The sequence below is a fragment of the Rana temporaria genome, chromosome 2 (genome assembly GCF_905171775.1).
Source record: "Rana temporaria chromosome 2, aRanTem1.1, whole genome shotgun sequence".
NCBI classification, from domain to species: domain Eukaryota; kingdom Metazoa; phylum Chordata; class Amphibia; order Anura; family Ranidae; genus Rana; species Rana temporaria.
Window position 1 is genome coordinate 119,533,718 of NC_053490.1, and position 11,160 is coordinate 119,544,877.

Here is an 11,160-nt window from a genome sequence, read left to right on the forward strand (position 1 = left end):
GTTACCTCTGTGATGTGTCTAGGGATGATGATGGAGTAACGGAATGTCCAAACAGCAGGGTGTCGTTTTCTGTGCTTTATTTACTTGCCCAACATGGCAAACAGTCAACTTGAGGTAGATAGAGATAGGTTGGTGAAAGGAGAATTTTGCAGATTCAGGCCTATAGATAAACGGAAAGAGTCCTGCCTCCAATGGGAATTTAACTCACGTCGCCACTCCATCCGGAGTGGGTAAAGTGTACCTGGACAGGCCTCTCTCACTGACCTGGCAGCCAGAGTATCACTTAGAACTTCTGAGAAGGAACAAGTCTCTGTCACTGACTTGGCTCTAGTGAAATTTTGCAATTAGGAATGGAACCTCTGCCACAGGCCCTTTTCTCAGGAACGAAGATAATAGAGCGAATCCTCTCAGTAAATACAATTTGCCTGAATCTCCCTCAGGTAGCTTTCCATATGGTCACCGACTAACAGGTTGCCATCGAGCAAACTGTCAGTGTACGGTCACCGTGATCCCCGATGGATTGTCTAGGCCCTGTTGGATTGCCTGCCTCCGGGCTCACCTCAGACTGACTCCCCATCGAACAGCACAACTCGCTTGGGATCTTCCTCATGAAGTGTAAGAACCCAGTAAGTCACTGGGGCCCCCTTGCAGCTTCGGGGGCTCCGGGCCATGAGGGCCCAAAACTGGGAACTCCGCGTAGCATGTGTGCCCCGGCCTGGTAGGCCATCTCTCCAGGGCCTGTGATGTGCGCACACCCTAAAGGTGGGTGCCGCACCCGGAACAGAACACAACTCCCTAAAATATGGCATTCGCCCTAGAAGTACCCTCCCCCAGCATGCCCCGCGAAGGAGAAACTCCTCTGATTGGCTGCTGACAGAAGGCGCCTTTCCCTGGACCCCTCTGGCGCCACCTGCTATCCAAAGATGGAACGGTATCTCTGGAACACAAAATGAAACCACAGGACAGTCCAACCGGACAGAAGTCTAATTTAACGAATCATCATGAATGAGAGCAAAATAACCCTCTCATTCCCCTCTAAATTTGACATAGCACCTGTACTAAAAGTACACAGGCGCTACATGCATATTTCCCTTTGATAACCTGTCCAGCATGCTATCCTAGGCCCAAACACACCTAGCCTAGTCTGTTTCCAACTTGTTTTTTGTCTGCTCCATTGTAGTTCTGCCCCCCCCCCCTTAAAATGTGTCCCAATGTATTTTGTCTCATTCCATTTTGGCAGAGTGCTAGAGGGTTTTTTGTTCTGGGCCCAAACTCAGCTAGAACCCCACCCCCCCTTAAAATGTTTAATGGCCCATTAGAGGGGTGAGGAGTCTGATAAGTTGGCCTATTTTATTTTTGGCACGAACTCCTCACTCAAATAATATAAATGTTATCCTGATGTTGGACAATGATGTCTTTTGTATTGTGATTGCAATGTTTATGTGCCAAAGTACTAATATTATTTTTTTTTGTTTGACTCCACAGTTTCCTTTCACGCCACAGGAATGGCAGACTGTGGCTTCCCAATTTGCCCAGCGGTGGGACTTCCCGAACTGCAGAGGGGCAATAGACGGGAAACACGTCCGCATAGTGCCGCCACCCCGTTTGGGGTCATACTATTATAACTACAAAGGTTTTAATAGTATTGTGTTGATGGCGGTGGTGTCGGCACAGTATGAATTTCCATATGTAGACGTGGGGAAGAACGGCCAGATGTCCGACAGTGCAGTGTTCGCGCAGACGGAGTTTGCCTAACGTCTCCAGACTGGTGGCCTGGCACTGCCACAGGATGAAGACAATGTGGAGGGACTCCCTTTCGTGTTTGTCGCGGATGAAGCGTTCGGACTGGGACCACACCTGAGGAGGCCGTTTCCCCAAAGGACCCTCACCCCGGAGAGGTGAGTTTTTAATTTCTGGCTGGCCAGAGCCCAGAGGGTTATCGAGAATGCCTTTGGGATAATGGCCAGCCGGTTCCGCCTGTTCCAGATAGCCATGCACATGGCGGAATATAAAATGAACACTGTTGTTTTTGCCTGTTGCAATTTGCATAATTTTTTGCGCAGGCACTCAGAGACATACGTTTCCAACATTGGGCCTGAGGCCAGACAATCTTCTGCTAACCTTATTGGCCTAGACACTGGCCGTACTGGCTTGGCCCCCGAACTGCTCGAGATGCGCGTGACAGATATGTTGCTTACTTCACGGGTAGGGGGGCCATTGCTATGCCAGAGCATATTTCTTTTTAATAAAAAAAAAAAAAAAAATGTGGAGTACAAAATATTATTTTGTAGATCTGGCATTTAAAAAAAAAAGGATTATTCATGAGATCACAAGCCAAAAATAAAAGAAGTCAGTATGTGAGAACTCTGTCTAAATACCATGTGAAAAACAGCGTATTTATTCTAGCAATAGAACGAAGAAAAAAATGCGCTGCAATAAACGAGGCACTAATTTTAAAAATGTAGAATGTGCCATCTCCCTAACGAACGCTAGTTTTACCAGAACGAGCGCTCCCGTCCCCATATTTAGTGTGAGCATGCATGGATTTTTAACCAATGGTTGTGCCTACTAACGATCGTTTTTTTTCTATCGGTTAGGAATCCATCGGTTAAATTTAAAACAAGTTTTTCCCTGTTAAAATTTTTTTTTTTTTAAAACAAGTTGGCTTTTTTTTAACCGATGGATAAATAACCAATGGCGCCCACACACGATCGGTTTGGACCGATGAAAACAGTCCATCAGACCGTTCTCATCGGTTTAACCGATCGTGTGTACGCGGCCTGAGCGTTTAAAGTATTTTTAGATTGAAATGTATGAAATGTAATGTAATGGAAAAGATTAATAAAGAAAATTTGGAAAAAGTAAAACATCAATGCAAAACCAAGGCCCCTTACCACATAATACTAGTGTATGTAAGCAGGATCGGACTCATGCAGGCTGAAGCCAAGAGGGCGTTTTTTTAACTTGAGTAATAATATTTATGGGAATCAGGGATGGTGCCTGGAGAAATTTTCAAGAAAATAGGGAGTGTAAAGAAAGGGGAAAATGAGGAGGAAGTATGAGAGTGATTTTAATTATTAGGTTTACATAAACTTTAAACATATTAGAAAGGAGCCCAAGCACAAGGAAACAATTTTTTGTATTTACATATGTTTTTTTCTGATATTGTGACAGATAAAAACATGATTCCTAAATACAATTAGGGGGATTCACAGAGAGTTAGGCTGGCGTATGAGTAGATACGCCGACCTAACTCGGAATCTACGCCAACGCAAATTTAAGCGTATTCTGGAAATCAGATACGCTTAAATTAGGCTCAGATACGAGCGGCGTAAGTGTCTTACACCGTCGTATCCTAAAGTGTACTTTTTAGGCTGACCGCTAGGTGGCGCTTCCATTGCGGTCGGCCTAGAATATGTAAATGAGTAGATACGCCGATTCACGAACGTACGCTTGCCCGACGCAGTAAAGATACGCCGTTTATGTAACGCACTTTCAGGCCTAAAGTTATTCCATCAAATAGCTGGAATAGCAATGTTAAGTATGGCCGTCGTTCCCGCGTCGAAATTTGAAAATTTTTCATTTACGTCCACGTCGAAACCAATACGAACGTGTGGCGTACTTTGCCGCAATGCACACTGGGATATGTACACGGACGGCGCATGCGCACGCCGCAAAGTTAAGGCGGTCTTTCTGAATCCACCTAAATGTGTATGTAAAACTGCACATTATGTCAAGTTAATGTGTGCTTCCAAACTCGGTAAGTGTTAATGAGTAATGCTTGAGTCGCCCAGTCACTAACCTATTAACTAAACTTCATCTAATCACTTTGTGAAAGAGACTTCTATCATCTGGATTACAAAGAAAGAGTTTTTTAGTATCAAAATAATTCCAAAAACAATCTACAAAGAATGATAATATGACCTGTTCTATTTTGCAGCATGACTCTAAACCTGTAGCAGCAAATATAGTAATCAGTAGCAGTTGATAACAACAGGGATAAATTATAGTTGAGTCTTAAAGGGTAACTCCACCGTCGTGAAAAAAATATGTAAAAAAATAAAAATAAATATTCAAGCATATACTGTACACCTGCTGTATAAACCATGTTGTAATTTAACGCTATTAAAAATTACCTTTCCTTTTCAACCTGCAGCTGCTGCAATTTCCAGTAAAATTCAATACAATACAATACAAAATTCTGTACAATGTTCCCAACGTTAAATGAGGTTAACTGTACTGGTGAAGAAGGGAGCAGTACTAGGTGGAGCTGCACTGGTGAGGCGGTGTAACTTTACTAGGGGGGTTTGTACCAGTGGGGGGAAAAGATCTGTACTTTCCTCTCTGCTTATCCACGCTCATTGAAGCGATAAGCAGTGGAGGGGCGGGGAGAGGCTGTCTCGGCATCACAGCGGCTTGCTGAGACGCTGAGACTGCCATCAATCAGGGCAGCTGGCCGATCCCAACTTGGAAGTCGTGATGACGCGCTGCCCCGACTGATGGCAGTGACGTCAGCGAAGAGCGGACCTCAGACCGCTCTTCGCTGAAAAATGGTCACGGGAGTGCAAAACGAATTGCACTCCTGTGACCCTTAGGAGAAGCCCAGTCTAAAAAGCTCAGGCTGGGCTTCTCCTTTAACCAAAAAAAGCAAAATGCACCATTTTGCGTTTAAAAAAGTCTCGGATCCAGTGGCGGCTGGTGCTCAAAATTTTTGAGGGGGCGCAAACAAATGAAAAAAAAAAAAAAAAAACATTAATTGCAGCCCCACTGTACCCATCAATTGCCCCCACTGTGCCTATCAAACGTGGCCACTGTGCCATTAAATTGTCGCCACTGTGCCATGCTATCAAACGCAGCCACTGTGCCCATCAATTGTCGCCACTGTGCCATGCCATCAAACGCAGCCACTGTGCCATCAATTGTCGCCACTGTGCCATGCCAAACGCAGCTACTGTGCCATCAATTGTCACCACTGTGCCATGCCATTGTCGCCACTGTGCCCATCAATTGTCGCCACTGTGCCATGCCAAACGCAGCCACTGTCCCATCAATTGTTGCCACTGTGCCATGCCAAATGCAGCCACTGTGCCATGCCATTGTCGCCACTGTGCCATGCCATTGTCGCCACTGTGCCATGCCATTGTCGCCACTGTGCCATGCCATTGTCGCCACTGTGCCATGCCATTGTTGCCACTGTGCCATGCCATTGTCGTCACTGTATCCATCAATTGTCGCCACTGTGCCATGTCATTGTCGCCACTGTGCCCATCAATTGTCGCCACTGTGCCATGCTATCAAACGCAGCCACTGTGCCCATCAATTGTCGCCACTGTGCCATGCCATCAAACGCAGCCACTGTGCCATTAATTGTCGCCACTGTGCCATGCCAAACGCAGCCACTGTGCCATCAATTGTCACCACTGTGCCATGTCATTGTCGCCACTGTGCCCATCAATTGTCGCCACTGTGCCATGCCAAACGCAGCCACTGTGCCCATTAATTGTCGCCACTGTGCTATGCCATTGTTGCCACTGTGCCATGACATTGTGCCCCCTCAAAAAGCGCCAGGTTGCCTCCCCCCCCCCCCCCTGTCTCCCAGCACTTACCTTTCTCGGGTCAGCCATCCTCTCTCCACACTCCCTCGATGTCTCCTCCCTAGTCCCGCCCTCGATGTCGCTTCAGCCAATCAGGTTACCGGTAACCAGAACCGGTGAACCTGATTGGCAGAGACGCCTGTCAATCTTATGCAAGGAGCGCATCCTTAGTGCGTTTCCTGTATAAGCTTCCGGGACCCGAGGGCTGTACTCGGAAAAGCCTATTAGAGCCGTTGGCTCTGATAGGCACTTCCGTACAGCCAACCAGCTGCCGTTATTCAGATGGCCGGACATGAGCGCCGACCATCTGAATAGAACAGCGGCAGCGACGATAATAACATAGATTTGTGCAATGCATGAATCTATGTTATTAGACTCAGTGGCGGTGAGAGCCAGAGGGGGCGGTGCTCCAGCGCCCTCAATGGACGAACCGCCACTGCTTGGATCCTTTCCAAAAATGCAGAGGCACAAAAATGCATTGATGTGAACGTGTCCCATAGGAACCCATGTTAAAAAAATGTCCTTCACTTCTGCAAAAAGCATGAAAAAACACATTGGTGTGAATAGAGCCTAAAGCCTCGTACACACGGTCGGACATCCAACAAACTTTCCCTTGGATTTTTGTCCGAAGTGAGTTGTCCAGTCAGACCCACAGCATACACACGCTCGGACTTTTCTGCAAACTTTTCTAAAACTTTCCCAACATCACGTGGTTTTTCTGCTCTTTACTGCCACCCTTTGGTTAACTTCTACTATTGTTGGTTGATTTTAACATTGGTGTACAAAAGTCTTGTAGATGGCTTGCTGTACACACGGTGGGACTAGGCACCATCGGACTTTTGTTGTCGAAAAGTTTGTCCGTTTGCAGACCGAACTTTTTGTCCGATGAAACCCGAAAAAGTTGGTCCGATGGAGCGTACACACGATCGGACAAATTTGAAAACTTGTTGATTTTGAAGTTTGTTGGCCGAAAGTCCGACCGTGAGATTCACCCTCTTTATTTGTCCTGTTTAGCATTATCACAGATAAATGTGAAATAAAAATCCCAAATTTTGGGTTGTCAGCAGAATAGTAATAGAGGAGAAAGCTGCCAACAGAGATGATATTTCTGGTGACAACCAGGGATTCCCTCACTTGTGAAGGATTACCTCTCACTTCTGGTTTTGGCTATGAGAGGAAGTGAAGGGAAATCTTTCCAATGGAACACAGATGACTAAAACAACCTGACAAGGGTTATAACTATCCCTTGTGTAGCGCCTGTGTACTTTCAGTACAGGTGCTATTCTAAATTTAAGGGGGATGAGAGAGTTGGTTAGCTCTCATCCAAGTGATTTGTACAAATTAGGCCTCTGTTTCAGCTGAGCTGTACTGTCGGTTCATTCTGTGTTCCTGAGGTGCTTTTCCACCCCGGGGCGGCAGGTGGCAGCAGTGGAGTCCAGGCTGGGGTGCCTCTTGCCAGCAGCCAATCAGGAGGGGTTTTCCCTCGCGGGGCATGCTGGGAGAGGGTACTTCTGGAGCAGACGTCATTGGGCGGAGTCTTGTTCCGGGTGTGGCACCCACCTTCAAGGTGACCACACATCACGGCTCCCCAGCGATATGGCCTACCAGGCCAGGGTGCGCGTGCCACGCGGTGTTCCTGGTTCCATTTAGAGCTGTGGCGGGGGCCCCAGTGATCTACTGGGTCCCCAAGTTCTGAGAAGAGGATCCAAAGCGAGATAGCTGTTCGGTGGGGAGTCAGCCTGAGGAGAGCCAAGAGAGGCAGGCAATCCAACAGGGCCTAGGCTATCCATCAGGGATCGAGGTAACCGGACACTGAGAGGTTGGATGTCAGCAACCTGTCAGTCGGTAACCTGAGGAGAAAACTACCTGAGGAAAACTCAAGCTCAAATTCTACCAAGGAGGATTGTCTCCATGATCTAAGTTCTAGGGAGGGTCTGTGGCAGAGATCTTTTCCCTCAAAGTTTCCGGGTGATACTCTGGCTGCCAGGTCGGTGTGAGAGGCCTGTCTAGGTACACTATACCCACTCCAAGTGGAGTGGCGACGAAAGTGAAGTGTCGTTAGAAGCAGGATTGCTTCTGTGTTATTGGGCCTGAATCTGCTAATCCTTCTCCTCACCCATATTTGATCTATCTACCTCAAGTGTTATTGTTTGCCGTGTTGGGCAGAAATAAAAGCACAAGAAAGACACTGCAGGTTCCCGCATCGCACCTGACTCGCAAGGCAGTTCACACTGCCATATGAGAACTTCTGGGAGTGTCAATAGAATCTTAATGACACCCCCATTACAGATTGCATATCGCATACCTCCCAACTGTCCCGGATTCCGTGGGACCGTCCTGCGATTTGAAGTAAGTCCCAGGATCCCGTGGATCTGGGCTGAAGTCAGAGGCTGGTGGAATTGGTGGGAGAGCTTGGGGGGGCATTAGTAAGAGAGGAGGGATGAATTGGTGGAAGAGCTGGGGGGGGCATTCGTAAGAGAATATGGTGGAATTGGTGAGAGAGCTGTGGGGGCATTAGTAAGAGAGGAGGGGGGAATTGGTGAGAGAGCTGTGGGGGCATTAGTAAGAGAGGAGGGGGGAATTGGTGAGAGAGCTGTGGGGGCATTAGTAAGAGAGGAGGGGGGAATTGGTGAGAGAGCTGTGGGGGCATTAGTAAGAGAGGAGGGGGGAATTGGTGAGAGAGCTGTGGGGGAATTAGTAAGAGAGGGGGGGGAATTGGTGAGAGAGCTGTAAGAAAGGAGGGGGGCATTTGTAAGAGAGCCAGGGCACTTGGGCATTTGTAAGAGAGCTAACGTCCTGCCAGTGCACCCTCCAGTGTGAAAGCACTCAGGCTTTAGCCACAGGGGCTGCAGGGGAGGCATTTTTCTGGCACTATTTGTAGCCCTTTAGCGCTTGAAAAACTCCTCCAGTGTGAAAGGGTTCTTAAGATTTGGCAACACCCACAATTTGCAGTTATGTGCGCCACAGCTCACTTACACCATCATTTGTCCCTCATTCTGAAGTTCAAAACTGACAGTTTGGCATACCCCCCAACTTTTTGTGATGGCAATGAGGAACACCTATCAGCAAAAGTATGCAGGCATAGGACACACCCCTTGTCACGCCCCCTTAAAGGAGAATAGTACAAGAAAAACAAGATTGGTTAAAACCACAAGTGTTTTTTTTTACCACTAATATTCCTTTACACTGGCTTTTGGAAATTACAAATGCAGCAATTTAGAAATCAGATGAAAGGTTTAGCACTGGGAAACACTTTTTGATAGATAAAAAGTGCATTTTATATACAGCTATATATATCAGACCAAAATGAGGGACAAATGAGGAGGAATGAGGGACAGAGGGACATTGCTCCAAATCAGGGACAGCAGGGAACTATGAGTTTGGACATGAATCAGATCACATAGTTGTGAACACCAATGCGATCCAATGCTGTGTGGACCAAAAAAAGAGTCCTGTGCGAGTTTGGTCCGAATGCGATGCAAATTCACATTGCATGTGATTTGCATACCTCCCAACTTTAGGTTCACCCGGAAATAACATTTTTTAAGAATAGATTCCTGCTCAATTTGTCTAGGGGAATCAGCTAGTTTTTTTTAAATCAAAGCTGTACTTACCATTTTAGAGATGCATCTTCTCCGCCGCTTCCGGGTATGGGCTGCGGGACTGGGCGTTAATATTTTGATTGACAGTCTTCCGACACGGTCGCATATATCGCGTCACGGTTTTCGGAAAGTAGTCGAACGTCGGTGCGCAGGCGCAGTATAGAGCCGCACCGACGTTTGGCTTCTTTCGGCTACTCGTGACGCGATGGGTGCGACCGTCGGAAGCCTGTCGGAAGACTGTCAATAAAATTAGGAACGCCCAGTCCCGAAGACCATACCCGGAAGCGGCGGAGAAGATCGCTCTCTAAAACGGTAAGTACAGCTTCGATTTTAAAACAACTAGCCGATTCTACTAGACAAAATGAGCATCAATCTAAGGGTAAAAAAAAAAATTATGGGTGAACTCATGGGTAAGATGGGAATGAGAGACACCTATCAGCAAAAGTATGCAAGCATAGGACACACCCCCTTAAACAAAATTGTACAAAAAACAAGATTAAACCCAGAAGTGCTTTTTTTTTTACCACTACTATTCCTTTATATTGGCTTTTGGAATTGACAAATGCAGCAATTTAGAGATCAGATGAAAGGTTTAGCACTGGGAAACGCTTTTTGATAGATAACAAGTGAATTTTATATACAATAATTTAGATCAGACCAAAATTGGGGACAATTGAGGAGAAATGAGGGACAGAGGGACATTGCTCCAAATCAGGGAGAGTCCCTCAAAATCAGGGACAGTTGGGAGCTATGGATTTGCACAGCAGTACGAATTACATGCGATCTCGCACCACACGCAACTGCTGTGAATTGAGCCTATTGCCATACAACGGCTACTATTACTCTGGAAGAATAATGCATGACACAGTCAATGAACTTTTGCACTTCAGGTAGCAGACCTCCCAACTTTCTGAGATGGGAATGAGGGACACCTATCAGCAAAAGTATGCAGGCATAGGACACACCCCTTGCCACGCCCCCTTAAAGGAGACTTGTACAAAAAAACAAGATTTGTTAAAGCGGAGGTTCACCGCTAAAATGCTGTTTTTACCCTTAGAGTGATGCTCGTTGTGTCTAGGGGAATCGGCTAGTTGTTTTAAAATCGAACCTGTACTTACCTTTTTAGAGAGCGATCTTCTCCGCCACTTCCGGGTATGGGCTGCGGGACTGGGCGTTCCTTCTTGATTGACAGTCTTCCGACAGGCTTCCGACGGTCGCATCCATCGCGTCACGATTTTCCGGAAGTAGCCGAACGCCAGTGCGCAGGCGCAGTATAGAGCCGCACCAACGTTCGGCTTCTTTCGGCTACTCGTGACGCGATGGATGCGACCGTCGGAAGACTGTCAATCAAGAAGGAACGCCCAGCCCCGAAGACCCATACCCGGAAGCGGTGGAGAAGATCGCCCTCTACAACGGTAAGTACTGCTCGGGTTTTAAAACAACTAGCCCATTCCCCTAGACACAACGAGCATCAATCTAAGGGAATCGAAGTTAAAAAAAACATTTATGGGAGAACTCCCGCTTTAAGCCCACAAGTGCTTTTTTTTACCCCTACTATTTCTTTATATTGGCTTTTGGCATTCACAAATGTAGCAATTTAGAATCAGATGAAAGGTTTAGCGCTGGAAAACACTTTTTGATAGATAAAAAGTGCATTTCATATACATCTATGGAGATCAGACCAAAATGAGGGACAAATCAGGGGGGAAGAGGGACAGAGGGACACTGCCCAAATTCAGGGACAGTCCCTCGAAATCAGGAACAGTTGGAAGCTATGAGGTAGTATGTAATAATGCATTTCATTTCTAACATTAGTTTCAGGAAAGCCACACAATAATGGTCCCTGCTATCTGAATAATCACTATATTGTGACTAATTCATAAAAACTGTTCTCCTTTCTAGGAAGAAAATCAAAAAGTATCGGAAGCAGGATATCAGATAACGCAGACACGTTTCTTGTTCGG